The sequence below is a fragment of the Molossus molossus genome, unplaced genomic scaffold (genome assembly GCF_014108415.1).
Source record: "Molossus molossus isolate mMolMol1 unplaced genomic scaffold, mMolMol1.p scaffold_m16_p_4, whole genome shotgun sequence".
NCBI lineage: Eukaryota > Metazoa > Chordata > Mammalia > Chiroptera > Molossidae > Molossus > Molossus molossus.
Genome location: NW_023425377.1, coordinates 58196548 through 58211929, shown reverse-complemented (window position 1 = coordinate 58211929; position 15382 = coordinate 58196548).

Here is a 15382-nt window from a genome sequence, read left to right as displayed (position 1 = left end):
TTACCATTATGTGAACAGCAACAAGTTATTTGAGGACTTTTCCACTAGGGGGCAACAGTTAAGTCTTCAACAGCATTTAATTAAAAACAAAATTGGGAACTAAATAAAGTCCAAAACATTTATGACCAAATAAAACATGACCCTGGAGGGCCCAATAATGGAGGGAGAACCAAAGTGTCAACTATGTCTTACATTTTAATGGGGAAGCAGCAAAAATGAAATTGGAAGAGAGTATTTTTAAAAATTTTTTATTTATTAATTTGTTTTTGTTACAGATGTTTCTCATTTTTCCCCCATTGACACCCTCCTCCCTTTCCTTCCCACTCCATCCCTAGCTCTGTTGTCTATGTTCATTGGTCATGCATATATGCATGTAAGTGCTGTGGTTTATCTCTTCCCCCACAACTACCCCCCCCTCCCCAGAGTCTTTGGGTTAACTTTGTTCAGCAGCTTGTTTAGTTTATTATATTCCACAAATAAGTGAGATCATGTGATATTTGTCTTTCTCTGCTTTGCTTGTTTCACTTAGGATAATACTCTCCAGGTCCTTCCATGCCATCTCAAAGGATAAGAGTTCTTTCTTTCTTATAGCTGCATAGTACTCCATTGTGTATATGTACCACAGCTTTTTAATCCACTCATCTACTGATGGACACTTGGGTTGTTTTCAGATCTTAGCTATTGTAAATAGTGCTGCTATGAACATAGACATATTCTTTCTGATTGGTGTTTCAGGTTTCTTAGGGTATATTCCTAGAAATGGAATCACTGGATCAAACGGCAGTTCAGTTTTTAACTTTTTGAGGTAACATGATAGTGTTTTCCATAGTGGCTGCACCAGTCTGCATTCCCACCAGCAGTGTATTAGAGTCCCCATTTCTCCACACCCTCCCCAACACTTGTTTGATGATTTGTTGATGGCGGCCATTCTGACAGGTGTGAGGTGATACCTCTGGAAGAGAGTTTTGAGCTGTTCTTTCAATCATAGATTACCCAGTCTGCCTCTTTGCAAAATCAGATCCTTACGTGCCATGTTAGCTTTCTCCTTATAAGGAGACTAGGAATTTCATACTGCACGTTTATGCTAATTTAACACTGGAATGTCTAAATTCCTTTTAAAACTTATGTGGTCTGAATACATGTTCAGAAAGTACAAAAGGGGGGAAAAAGCCCCACCAGAATCCAGAGAAAACCATTCACATTTGTATGTTTTTACCTCCTCTGGCTATACAGTTTTTAATAGAAAATGGAACTGTGTATACCGTTTAATGTCATGTTTCTCCACAACTGTATTTTGTGCAGTTTCCTATATCAAATACTTTTTTTAAGCAAGATTGTCCTGTCTTCATAGCTTCACATTTATGGGTCATCCGTTATTTTAATCAGTCCCTGTTGTCAAGGCTGATTTTTGTTTTCATTTTTACAAGTAAAAGTATTGGAATGGTAATCATACATGCCAGTCGTGATGTGTAAGACTTTTAGGATACATTGCTAAAAATATCGTCAGATTTCCCTTCCTAAAGTGGAAGTTCCATCACAAATGCAGCAGGTTTTTAATAATGTCTTTTCACTATAAGATAGATGGTATGCCATAGGAACTTTGCTCTTGTTTTTATCAACTAGCCTATGGTAAAACTGGTTTTGTTAATATGTTTTTTCACCGTGGTTCCAAAAACCTATCAACATTAAGTGCTGACTTAATATGTATGGTATTATCCATATATTCGCACTTGCTAATAGACAAAATCCCATGTTTTATCTTTGTCAATTAGAAAATGTCAAAAAATGGAACCTGATTTGTTCTTTCATATTTATAACCAGATATTAATGTATAATCTGGATACAAGACCTTTACCAAGTGTATTTTGTAAATATTTTTTCCCAGTCTGAGGCTTGTCCTCAATTCTCTCAACAGAGCTTTTTTCCCCCCTTGATATGTTTTATTGATATTTTGAGAAAGAAAGGGAGAGGGGGAGAGAAACATTGATCTGCTGCCTCCTGCATGCCCCACATGGGATAGAGCCCACAACCTAGGCATGTGCCCTGAGTGGGAATCCAACCGGCAACCTCTTGATCCATGGGTTGATGCTCAACCACTAAGCCACACCAGCTGGGCTCAACAGAGCTTTTTGAAGAGTTTTCAAAATATCCACTTTACCAACTTTTTCTTTAATGCATTATGCTTTTGGTATCTAAGAAATCTGCCTAACTTAAAGTGGCAATAGAAGTTTAATAGTTTTCAGTTATATTTAAATCTGTGATTCATTTGAGTATGTTTATGTAAACGGTACATATAAAATTACATATGTATCATTTTTCTTTGCAACTTTTTGTTGTTCTTAATCCTCACCCAAAGATATTTTTTCATTGATTTTTAGATAGAGTGGAAAGGAGGAAGGGAGAGAGAAACATCGATGTGAGAGGGACATATTGATTGGTTGCCTCCCCCATGACCCTGACTGGGGCCAGGGATCGAACCTGCAACCCAGGCATGTGCCCTTGACTGGGAATCCAACCTGCGTCCGACCTTTCAGGCCAATGCTCTAACCGCTGAGCAAAACTGACCAGGGCTTTCTTTGCACCTTTGTAAAAAAATCAGTTGACACTAACAGTTTACTCTCTCTGAACTATTCTATTTGTTTATGTCTGTGCTTTCACCCATACTGCATTGCCTTACTGCATTACTTCAGCTTTACATAAGCAAGTGATCCAGCTTTGTTTTGTTTCTTTTTTTCCCCCTCAAAACTATCAATTCCTTGGCCTTTTCATAGACATTTTAGAATCAGCCTGTTAACAAGAAAACACCTGCTTCAATTTTGATGATGATTGCATTGAATCCATAAACCATTTCAGGGAGAGTGGACATCTTATATTTGTCCTGCAACCCATGAGTGCAGCATACTGCTCCATTGATGAAGGTCTTTGATTTTATCAATTTTTTTTTTAGTATATAGATCTTGCACAGAACTTAGTACCTCAAAGTTTGTGTGTTGCTATTGTACTATTCTAAATTTTCAATTTCCAGTTGTTCATTTATAATAAGTAGAAATACAATTAACTTTTGTATATTGACCTTGTATCCTGACACTGCTAAATTACATAGATTTTTTAAAAGTTTTCTGCTTAGTCATGTTATCTGCAGATTATTATTAAAGTAAATGTTTTATTTATTTCCAGTTTCTCTTTCCAATGCCTTTTATTTCTGTTTCTTGTCCTGCTGCAGTGGTTAGACCTTCCAATGATGCTGAGAGGAGTTGTGAGATCAGACACATCCTTTCCTTGTCACCAATATTAGGGGGCAACATTCGGCATTTTACCATTAAGTTTGTTGCAGGAATTTTGCAGATGGCCTTTATCGGGCTGAGGAAATTCTTTTATTCCTAGCTTTCTGAGAGTTCATTAATCATGAATGGGTGTTGGATTTTGTCAAATGTTTTTTTCTGTATCTATTGAAATGATCATGTAGCTTTTTTTCCTAACGTCAATACAGTGAATTATATTGATTTTCGATTGTGGAACCAGGCTCTTATTCCCAGAATATTGTATACTTTCACTAGTATTTTGTTGAGTATTTTGCATCAGTGTTTATGAGGGATATTGATCTGTGGTTTATCTTTCAAAGTCATTGTCTGGTCAGTGTAATATTGACCTTATAAAATGAGTTTCCCACCCTAGCCGGTTTGCTCAGCGGTTAGAGCGTGGCCTGTGGTCCAGAGAGACCCGGGTTCGGGTTTCCGCTAAGGGCATGTAACTTGGTTGCAGTTTGTCCCCGGCCCTGGTTGGGTCGTGCGGGAGGCAGCCACTTGATGTGTCCCTTTCACGTCGATTTTTTTCTTTCTCTCTCTTCCTCTCTGTCTCTCTTCCTCTCTCTCCCTCCCACTCTATTGGAACAAAAAATGAAAAAATGTCCTGTGGTGAGGATAAAGAAAAAAAAAAGTGCTGATGTTGCTAAGGGTAGAAAAATTGTTGATTTGGATAAACAAAAAATAAAATGAGTTTCCCTCCTCTCCTGTATTATGTAAGAATGGGTAGATTTCATATAATTTCTCCCTTAAATAGTGGGTAGAATTCACCAGTAATGCCATTTGGGCCTTTATTCAGATTTTTAAATCTGAATTCATTTTTTTACATAGACATAGAATAATGCAAATTATCAATTTTTTCCTGAATGAGGTTTGGTAGTTTGTCTTTCAAGTAAATTGTCCATTTCATCTAAGTTGTCAGATTTAGGAGCATTCTTTTATAAACTTTTGTTCTTAGTCTTGTCAGGCTGCTGTAACAAAATACTATAGATTGTTTATGTTTGTTGGTTTTGTTGTTGAACCAAAGAGTTAATTTTATTTATGGTTAGGAAGTCCTCCAACCTAAAATGAGAAAAAGGTATTTTATGTTCACTTTCCCCCCCACTTTTTTTTCTTTACACAATTAATTTATTTTTGTTACAGATGTTTTTCCTTTACCCCCAATAACCCTCCCAACACCATGTTCATTTTTTACATTTAGTGCTTTTATTATGAATCATTTTATTTTTTCATTGAATTTTCATTTCTATTAATGATTACATATAAGAGCTACTCGTTTCACTGTATTTTAAATTTAGCTGTTCAACATAGCACTTAGTTGATTACTTGGTATTTTGTATAATTATGTTGTCTCCAAATAATTGCATTTCTTTTCCAATAATGTATCTCTTATTTCACTTTTCTGCTTCAATTGCAAAAAATTCCAAAATAATACTAAATATTTTCATGTGCCTCATTATGACAATGATGAACTGTGTATATGACATTAGTCCATTAAATTATATCAGAGCTGAATTTCCTGGAAGAAGTGGAAGGATATGTGGTTTAGGAGAATATTTTTTTAAATCTGTTTTTATTGATTTTTTTTTTTAGAGACAAAGGACGGGAGAGAGAGATGGAAACATCAGTGTAAAAGAGAAACATCATTTGGGTACCTCCTGTATGCCCCCTACTGGACTGGGACCACACTCAACCCACTGAGCCACACTGGCTGGCAGGGCTTTTCTTTTCTCTCTTTTTTTTTTTTTTTTGTTAAGAATTTTTTTTTTCTTTAATGGAAGCAGTATCTGTGGGTCCTGGCAGTAGAGTTCTTCTCATAACACCTCAATTTTGAGTGCACAGACTACATCCCAGTCAGTCACTACTGATCTGCTTCAGCACCGAGAAACCTGCCTCCCCAGCACTACATATTCAGAGGGCACTACAGCCTTTCTAGGTCTAGCTTGATGATCTTCAGCACACACTGCTGTAAATTTTCTTTAACACAAAATTTTTTTTTCTTTACTGATATTAGAGAGGAAGGGAGAAGGAGAGAGAGATTTGATTGGCCACCTTTTGCTTGCCCCCCTCTGGGGATTGAGCCCACAACCTGGGCATGTGCCTTCACCGGGAATCAAACCAGTGACCTCTTGGTGCCTGGGTGGATGCTCAACCACTGAGCCACACCACCCAGGCTGTAAGTTCTTTCTTGACAGCCTAAGAACACAGGTCCACAGGAGCTACCTTAACAAGTATTAAGTGCCACTGCCACTTTAATAAAACCTTTCTATGGTAGCATGGAGCCAGCCTGTCCCTATACTTTGGAAATATTTTTAGGTTGTAATGATGTAAAACATAGGTAAGTTTTATTTTTATCAATTCAATGTCAGAGAGAGCACTTTGTGCTAGTGTCAATGGAAACAAAAACATTTCCAAAGTAAAAATTTTGAAGCCTCAGTTCTTCAGCCTCTCCACATTAAACACCCTGTTTTTGTGTGAATACCACAAAGTTTCTTAATCTGACCACTGCTCCAACATCCAATAGCCAAAACCACATTGCCATGACTATCCCTTATGTTCCTTTGTCTCTCCACCTTGATTTCTTATTCCTATTGATCCTCTAGCCACCTTTCACTCCTTCCTGATGGTCACTCTTACAGTGATCTACACCTTACCCCTACCCTCCCAGTTTCTCGGTATTTCCAATTCAGCCTACATCCTTGTTCATGGAGAACTGACAGCTTTGATGTTCTATTTATGAATTTGTTGGAAGGAAGCAGGGGAAGGGCTTGTGGACAGCATTTATAACATCTACAGCAGTATCTAGTAACATCCTAGGCCTTCACATTCCCTCACCACTCACTCACTGACTAGTGCTTCCAGTCATGCAAGTTTAATTCATGATAACTGCCCTACAGAAGTGTACCATTTTTTATTTTTTATACCATAATTGTACTATACCTTATCAATGTTTAGATACACAAATACTTCTCATTGTGTTAAATTGCCTACAGTATCCACAATAGTAACATGTACAGGCTTGTAGCTCAGATGCAATAGGCTATACCATCTAGCAGGTGTGTAGTAGGCTATATACCACATGGGTTTGTGTAAGTTCACTTCATGATCTCTGAGCTTGCTAAGCTTTTGATTATCACAAGGCTGTCTCCTTTAAGTCTTAGTTCAAATGTCTATTCCTCAGAGAGCTTACTCTAGACTAAAGCTAGTCCACTCCCCCTAAGTCAGTCTCGATCACCAACCCCCAGGCCTTCTGTTTTCTTCACGGCACTTGTTACTAACTGAAGTTATGTCAATCATTCATTTCAAAATTATCTGTATCACGAATGAGACAGGAAGCTACAAGAAAGAGGCCTTGTCAGACTTCTTAACTTTCTTAACTGCAGTAGTATAGACCCCAAAATATGCCTGGCTCTTAATAAATGCTCAAGGAATATTTTATTGACTGAATAAATACATCCTGGCTTTTTCATCAGTCCTCTGTAACCTTGCCCAAGCTACTCCATGTATCTAAGCTTTAGATTCCTTATTGGTAAAATGATGCTAATAATGATACTTAACTCATAAGGTTGTAAATGAGAATCAGTTGAGGTAATATATGTAAAGTAGGCTATATCGCAAGGGTTTGTGTAAGTACAAACCCAGTATTTAGACATACCAGTATTTTCTACCTTCCATAGTTTCCAATAAGAAACCTGCTGTATTCTATCTTTGTCTATAAATTATGTGTTGTTTTTTGTTGCTTCTTTAAAATTTTTCTCTTTATCACATTTTCCCCCTCATTTGCGTGTGATGTGTCTTAGCATGATTTTCTTCATGTTTTTCCTGCTTGGTTTTTTTTGAGTATTTTGTAAGCATAGGATCATAGTTTTTATCAATTTGAGAATTTTTTCTTCAAAGTAATTATTTCTTTATTTTTTTCCCCATTATTTTTCTCAGGATACCTCTTTTTCAATGGATTCTATTGCTTTGTCTTCAAGTTCACAAGTCTTTTCTTCTGTTATACCCATTCAGTTTCTCAGCCACACTAGACACATATCAGGTACTCAACAGCTCCACATGGCCAGTAGCAACTCTGTTGGAAATCACTAGTTTTAAATATTTTTTACTCTAGAGATAGTTCCAACAGTACGGAACCTTTTTTCTGCCAAGGGCCATTTGTATATTTATAACATCAGTCACAGGCCACATAGAATTATCAACTTAAAAATTAGCCTGCTAGCCCAGCCGGTGTGGCTCAGTGGTTGAGCATCAACCTATGCACCAAGAAGTCACCAGTTCAATTCCCGGTCAGGGCACATGCCCAGGTTGTGGGTCCAATCCCAGTGAGGGGCATGCAGGAGGCCGCCATTTGATGTTCTCTCTCATCAATGTTTCTCTTTCTCTCTCCCCCTTTCCCTTCCTGTCTCTCTTAAAAAAAAATCAATAAAGAAAAAAAAATTGTTTAATTAGCCTGCTATATTTGGTCAGGCTATTTTGGTAAGGCATGTGATGTTAGCTGCTATTGATTTCATGGACCTTATATGGCCCAAGAGCTAGACATTGCCCACCCCTGGCTTTAGGCCTACACTAAGTCATGCCTTTTTTGGGGTCTCTACTGAGGTTTTTAATGACATTTCAATCTGTCTTAACTTAAATATATCCCATTCCTGAGTGATTTCTATCCCTGGAAATTGTTCCTCATGTAATTCCCCAAGTATTTTTTGCTTGTGGAGTTTCACTCTATGCTTGCATGGCTTAGTATTAAGCAAAAAAGAAAATGAATCAATATACAGATATTTTTTTTAAGCATCATTGTTCTCTTCTCTCCAGAACTCTGTTCAACAACTTCTAGTCATCTTACTTCCCTGGACTCAAACATCTGTCTCTTCATCTCATCAAGTCTGCCAAACACTGCTTTTGATTCTCTTTTTAATTTTACTTCCAATCCTAGTGACTTATCTAAAATATCATTAATTTTCCCGGCCGGTGTGGGTCAGTGGTTGAGCATTGACCTATGAACCAAGAGGTCACTGGTTCGATTCCTGGTCAGGGCACATGCCCAGGTTCTGGGCCAGATCCCCAGTGGGGGGCATGCAGGAGGCAGCCAATTGTTGTCCTCTCTCGTCAATGTTTCTATCTCTTCCTTTCCCTTCCTCTCTCTGAAAATCAATCAATAAATAAAAAGTTTTAAAAAAATCATAGATTTGAGGACTTAATATTTCTACCACTATTATACATAATGATGAAATTATACACTGTAGAGTAATTTTCACAATATATTTTACTTAAATAGTTGTATTCATATTCCAACTTACTTTGTTTAGAAAAGTTTTATACACCTTTTCAATCAGTGATGCATTATTTACTTGTTTCTCCCATACTTACACATTTTTTTTTTAATCCTCACCCGAGGACATTTTTCCATTTTTTGTTCAGATAGAGCGGGAGGGAGAGAGAGGAAGAGAGAGAGAGGGAGAAACATCGATGTGAAAGGGACACATAGAGTGGCTGCCACCCACACGACCAACCAGGGCCGGGGACAAACTGCATCCGAGGTATGTGCCCTTAACGGGAACCGAACCCGGGTCTCTCTGTACCGCAGGCCGATGCTCCAACCGCTGAGCCAAACCAGACAGGGCACACATTTTTTACTGTATAGTTCTTTTATACTTAGACACCTAGATATTAAAGCCTTATTCATAGCCCTGGCCAGTTTGGCTCAGCGGTTAGAGCCTCGGCCTGCAGTCCAGAGAGACCCGGGTTCGGTTCCCGCTAAGGGCATGTACCTCGGTTGCAGTTTGTCCCCAGCCCTGGTTGGGTCGTGCACGTGGCAACCACTTGATGTGTCTCTTTCACGTCGATGTTTCTCTCTCTATCTGAACAAAAAATGAAAAAATGTCCTCAGGTGAGGACATTAAAAAAAAAAAAAAAAAGCCTTGTTCATAAAGAAAATCAAAGCTTTCCAGACAAGAAAATAACTACATATTTTAGTGGAAATTCTGGACAATAACAATAAAATTTGTAATATGTTAACAGTGGGATGTAAAGGAAGAAATATATAGTAAGAGGCATTAGGTCAAAAATTGCAAACTCATTTGTTTCTCATTTCTAATCAATGTTTCACTTTGGTCTCTTAAAAATAAATGATATTAAAGCATAATATGTAATACATTCATTTTCTATTGCTTCCAAGCAAATCACCACAAGCTTGAAGGGTTAAAACAACACAAACTTATTATCTCACCGTTCTGTAGGTCAGAAGTCCAGGTGGTCTTGGCTGGTTTTCTCTCCTCCATATCTTACAATGATGGAATTAAAATCATTGAACATTTGGGAAAGAAAGGAGGGTAGGGGCAGGAAGGAGAGATTAAAAGGAGCATTAGGATTTGACCCAGTGATCCCACTTCTGGAAATATACCCTAAGAAGCTTGAAACACCCATCAGAAAGAATATATGTAGCCCTATGTTCATATAAGCATTATTTACAATTGCTTAGATCTGGAAACAGCCCAAGTGTCCATCAATAGATGAGTGGATAAAAAAGCTGTGGTACACATACACTATGGAGTACTATGCAGCTGTAAGAAAGAAAGATCTCTTAATCTTTGAGACAACGCGGAGGAACCTGGAAAGTATTATGCTAAGCGAAATAAGCCAATCAGAGAAAGACAAATATCACATGATCTTATTTGTGGAATATAATGAACAAAATAGACCCAGAGACATAGAAGTAGGGAAATGTTAGTGATGATGGATATGTTCACTATCTTGATTGTGGTGGTGGTTTCACAGTGTACACACATAGTTCAAAGTTGTCAAATTGTGGACTTTTAAATACGTGGTTTGTTGTATGTCAGTTATTGTGCAACAAAGGTGTTCCAAGTAAAAAAATCCACAACCAACAATCTTTCAGGACATGCATTATGTTAGGAATGCTGTTCTCAGGTAGAAAAGTTTAGCTAGCCAGAGACAATTTTGTGGCAATAAGACCCATAATGAGCACTGTGGTCCAAAGAGGATGACTATCAGGGGAGAAGAGCTGGACCACCTTTCATCTTGAAACCAAATCCATCTGAGCTAAGTCTATATTAACTGTTCTTTGAATGTGTGAGAGAAAATTAATGTTTCTTGTTTAAGGCAATGAGTTGGGGTGGTTTGCTATGCAGCATAATTGTGGCAATAGGATACATATATTATGATATATAAACTCTAATAATGCTGACATGAATAATTAACGAAAGTTGGTAGTGGAGAAAAGTTAATGAATCAAGTGACAGATATACAACTCTATCTAAAACTACAAAAGTAAATATTAAGCGAGAGTATGATCAACTAAAATATGGGCAGTTGAGGGAAAGGTGGAAGAAGAGGAATTACACTAATTTCATTGTTGCTCCTTTCTGGGCATTAAAAGAAACTAAAGAAATAAAGATCAAAGGAATTATATAAATATACAGTTATAATGGGAAACCACTAAACAAAAATAAAAATACCTAAGTTTTAAGATAAAATATGTTGTAAAACAAATAAGCCCACAGTGAAAGATATTTAAGATATAAAATAACTATTAAATCCAAATACATTTATATTATCAATAGAAGCAAATAGAAGAAATAGAAACATATTAGGAGTAGAAGTATTAATTGACCTCTGGGAATCCATGAAACACAAAAAGGAGGAAAATATAAAAATGTAACTGACACTATGTATATATTTTTTATCCTCACCCAAGGACATTTTTGCATTTATCTTCAGATAGAGCAAGAGGGAGAGAGGGAGGAAGAGAGAGGGAGAAACATTGATGTGAGAGCGACACACTGAGTGGCTGCCACCCACACAACCTCAACCAGGGCCAGGGACAAACTGCAACTGAGGTATGTGCCCTTAGCGGGAACTGAACCCGGGCCTCTCCAGTCCGTGGGCCGACATTATTATTATGGTTGTTCCAATAGATACATCAAGCCTGATACCTTGAACATAGAAGCTATGTACCTTCTTTTCAAACACTCTTGGAACATTCCTCCAAAGGAACCATATATTAGGCCTCAGAGAAAACCTAAGAATCACCAAATTAGAAATAATGCAAAAATACCTCCTGCTAGGTAAAAATTAATACTCAAATAATTAAAGAAAGAATGAAATAAGCATCAATGTAAGCAGTTAGGAAAAGATGAAGAGTGATGGCTAATGAGTACAGAGTTTCTTTTTTGGGTAACAAAAGTGTTCCCAAATTAGATTGTGGTGATAGTTGTATGACTCTGTTTATAATAAAAACAACTGAATTGTGAATTTTCAATGGAATAATTTTATAGTATGTGAATTATACCTCAAGCTGCTAAAAAGAGTTAAGAATAATATAATTAAGAAGAAGGAATTAGATTTAAGAGTCAATAAAATAGATAAACCATTAAATAATATAATCAAGAAAAAACAGAGGACAAATAACACAAAGTAAGAAATAAAGGTAACATCCTATAGAAACAGAGCTAACCCCCTTAAAAATATTAGGTGCGTATGTTTGCGTAGGGGAACTTTAGGAGGATCAAATCTTAAAAAAAAAAAGTAATTTCAATTTCATCTACTTAAGACCATAAAAAAAGAAACTCCAATTATTTTTTATAAAATGAGCATAAGATTATACAAAACTAAAAAAAAGAGTAGGAAATGTTTAAGACATTTTTCAAGAAGCAACCTTTTAAAGAAAAATAGTAAAAGCAGGGATATCGTAGTCTGAATGGGAAAACAACTTTGTAAATATGTCAGTTATCCAACCAAAATCTTGAGAGAATTTGCAATGAGATTTGACAAATCAATTCTGTTAAAAAAACTTTTTAGTATGAATTTTTTCAAATATATACAAAAATAAGAAGAATAATTTAATCACCTAGCTTCACTAATTACCAACACAAGGTCAATCTTGGACAAGTCAATTTTATTTATTTATGTTTTTAATTCTCACATGAGGATATTTTTCCATTTTTGTACAGATAGAGTGGGACAAAGGGAGAGAAAGAGAGAGGGAAATGTAAGAGGGACACCTTGAGTGATTGCCTCCTGACCCCAATCAGGGCTGGGTGCGAATAGCAATGGAGGTATGTGCCCCAAGACTCATTGGTCCGCAGGCCCGCGCTCTAACCACCGAGCCAAACCGGCCAGGACTACTCTCCCTTCCCCTCCCCTCTACTCTCTCCTCACTGGAGAACATTTACATTTATCTTCAGACAGAGCTTGAAGGAGAGAGGGAAGAAGAGAGAGAGACATCAACGTGATAGAAACACATGGACTGGCTGCCACCCACACAACCCCAACTGGGGCCGAGGACAAACTACAACTGAGTTATGTGCCCTCAGTGGGAACCGAACCCGGGACTCTCTGGTCTGGGGGCCAACGCTCTAACCACTAAGCCAAACTGGCCAGGGAATAGTCATGTAAATTTTCAAGAAGACAAATGAAGAGACACTTTCTCTCTAGTACTTTTCTAACAGAGCTATGATAGAGTCTTGGAATAGACTCCCCTTTTTGTGGGAAGGCTATAAAGGTCCAATTTCATCAGTGTGGAAAGAATGACTTAAAAATTAATAGTATTGCCCTGGCTGGTTTGGGTCAGCAGTTAGAGCATTGCCCTGCGGTCTGGAGAGACCCGGGTTCGGTTCCCGCTAAGGGCATGTACCTCGGTTGCAGTTTATCCCCGGCCCTGGCTGGGTCGTGCGGGAGGCAGCCACTTGATGTGTCCCATTCACGTCGATGTTTCTCTCTCTCTCTCCCTCTCTTTCCCTCCCACTCTATCTGAACAAAAAATGGAAAAATGTCCTCGGGTGAGGATAAAAAAAAAAAATTAATAGGATTGCGGCCCGTGTGACTCAGTGGTTGAGCATCGACCCATGCACCAAGAGGTCACCAGTTTGATTCCCAGTCAGAGTACATGCCCAGGTTGTGGACCCAATCCCCAGTGGGGGGCATGCGGGAGTCGACTAGTCGATGTTCGCTCTCATGGATTGATGTTTCTATCTCTCTCTCCCTCTCTCTTCCTCTCTCTAAAATCAATAAAGAAAAAAAATTTTTTTAAATTAATATTATTGGGTCAACTGATTACTCAATTAGAAAGACTGAAGTTAAGCAGTTTACAACATATCAAAAAAATTTCACATGGATTAAAGGTCTGAATATAAAATTTAAACCTAAAATTTTGTTTTAGGCTCAGGGGTTTGGCTCAGGGGTTAGTGCGCCGACCCACGGACCAGAGAGACCCAGGTTTGGTTTCTGCTGAGGGCACTACCTCTGTTGCTGTTTATCCCCAATGGGGTTGGGGTTGTGTGAGTGGTGGCCACTTGATGTGTCTCTCTCTCTTCCTCCCTCTCTCCCTCTCCCTCTGTCTGATGTTGAATGCAAAGTGTCCTCTGGTGAGGATTAAATAAATAAATAAGAGAAAATTACAACAACTTATAAGGACTAGATTCACAACCTTGGTGTAAGGTTACTCCCAAGTCATATAAAAATAATGAACTTGATTATGTGAACATTTTTAAACGTCTGCAGGGTAAATCAAAGTTAAGAGACAAGTGATAGACTGAGAGAAATATATGCCACACATAAATCAGACCAAGGAAACTGGACAAAGACATAGAGATATGAAGTAGGTGGAGTGTTCTGTACAAGAGTAGTTTTGTTACCCACATATAGGAACAGGCTTTCCCTGTCTTATTACGGAAGTAAGTTGGGCGATGGGATTTGGGTGATTATTGTCTTTCCTGTTTTCCTGAAATTTTCCAATTTTTTTTTTTAAGAATATAACAAACTATTTTTTTTTTTATGCTCACTCGAGGACATTTTTCCATTTTTTGTTCAGATAGAGTGGGAGGGAGAGAGAGAGAGAGAAAAAAACATCAACGTGAAAGGGACACATCAATTGGTTGCAACCCGCATGACCCAACCAGGGCCAGGGACAAACTGCAACCAAGGTACATGCCCTTAGCGGGAACCGAACCCGGGTCTCTCTGGACCGCAGGCCAATGCGCTAACTGCTGAGCCAAACTGGCCAGGGCACAAACTTTATTTATTTATTTATTTTTTAAAATATTTTTTCTTTATTGATTTCAGAGAGAGAGAGGAAGGGAGAGAGAGATAGAAACATTGATGAAAGAGAACATCATTGGTCACTTCCTGCATGCCCCCCACTGGGGGGTTAGACCCACAACCTGGGCATGTGCATTGACTGGGAATCAATCCAGAGACATCTTGGTGCATGCATTGATGCTCAACCACTGAGCCACACTGGCTGGGCTATTTTTAATTTTTTTCTTTATTGATTTTAGAGAGAGAGGAAGGAAGAGGGAGAGAGAGAAACATCAATGAGAGAGAACATCCATTGGTGCCTCCTATATGTCCCTCACTGGGGATTTGGCCCACAACCTGGTCATCCCTGACCAGGAATCAAACTGGTGACCTACTGGTGCATAGGTTGATGCTGAACCAATGATCCACACTGGCCGGGCACAAACTTTATTTTTTAAAAATATTTTAATTGATTTTTTTTAGAGAGACAGGAAGGGTGAGAGAGACAGAAACATAGATGTTTACATGGATGGGAGGCCTCCTGTACGCCCCCTACTAGGGATAGAGCCCACAACTCCCGCACTTGCCCTGACCAGAATCGAACCAGTACCTCTCAGTCCACAGCTGGTCAATCCACTGGGCCACACTGGCCGGCCAATTATTTTTTACAATGATCGCGTGTTACGTTTGTAATCAAACCTTCTGACATTCTTCAACAACTAAAAGTCAGGTCTGCCTTATACTGTTAATGTTTTACCAGCTTTATTTTAGGTTTATGACAGGAGGCACTGAGGTCTTTGCTTCCTTTGTGTCACTACCATGCCTGTTTCAGAAGTGAGTCCTTTCAGTTCCAGCTGCATAACTCACTCGGTCCAGCCCGTACAAGCGGCACACAAGAATTCATTCCTGGCACGTGCGTCGGCGTGACTCCCGCGTCCCCAACTCCGTAGTCCGCCTGGGAACGCCCCCCGCCCCGCCCCGTCGCTCGTTGTGTTGCCGTCACGTGGCCGGGGAGGGCCCTGACGTCAGGGGCAGGGGTGGGACTGCGC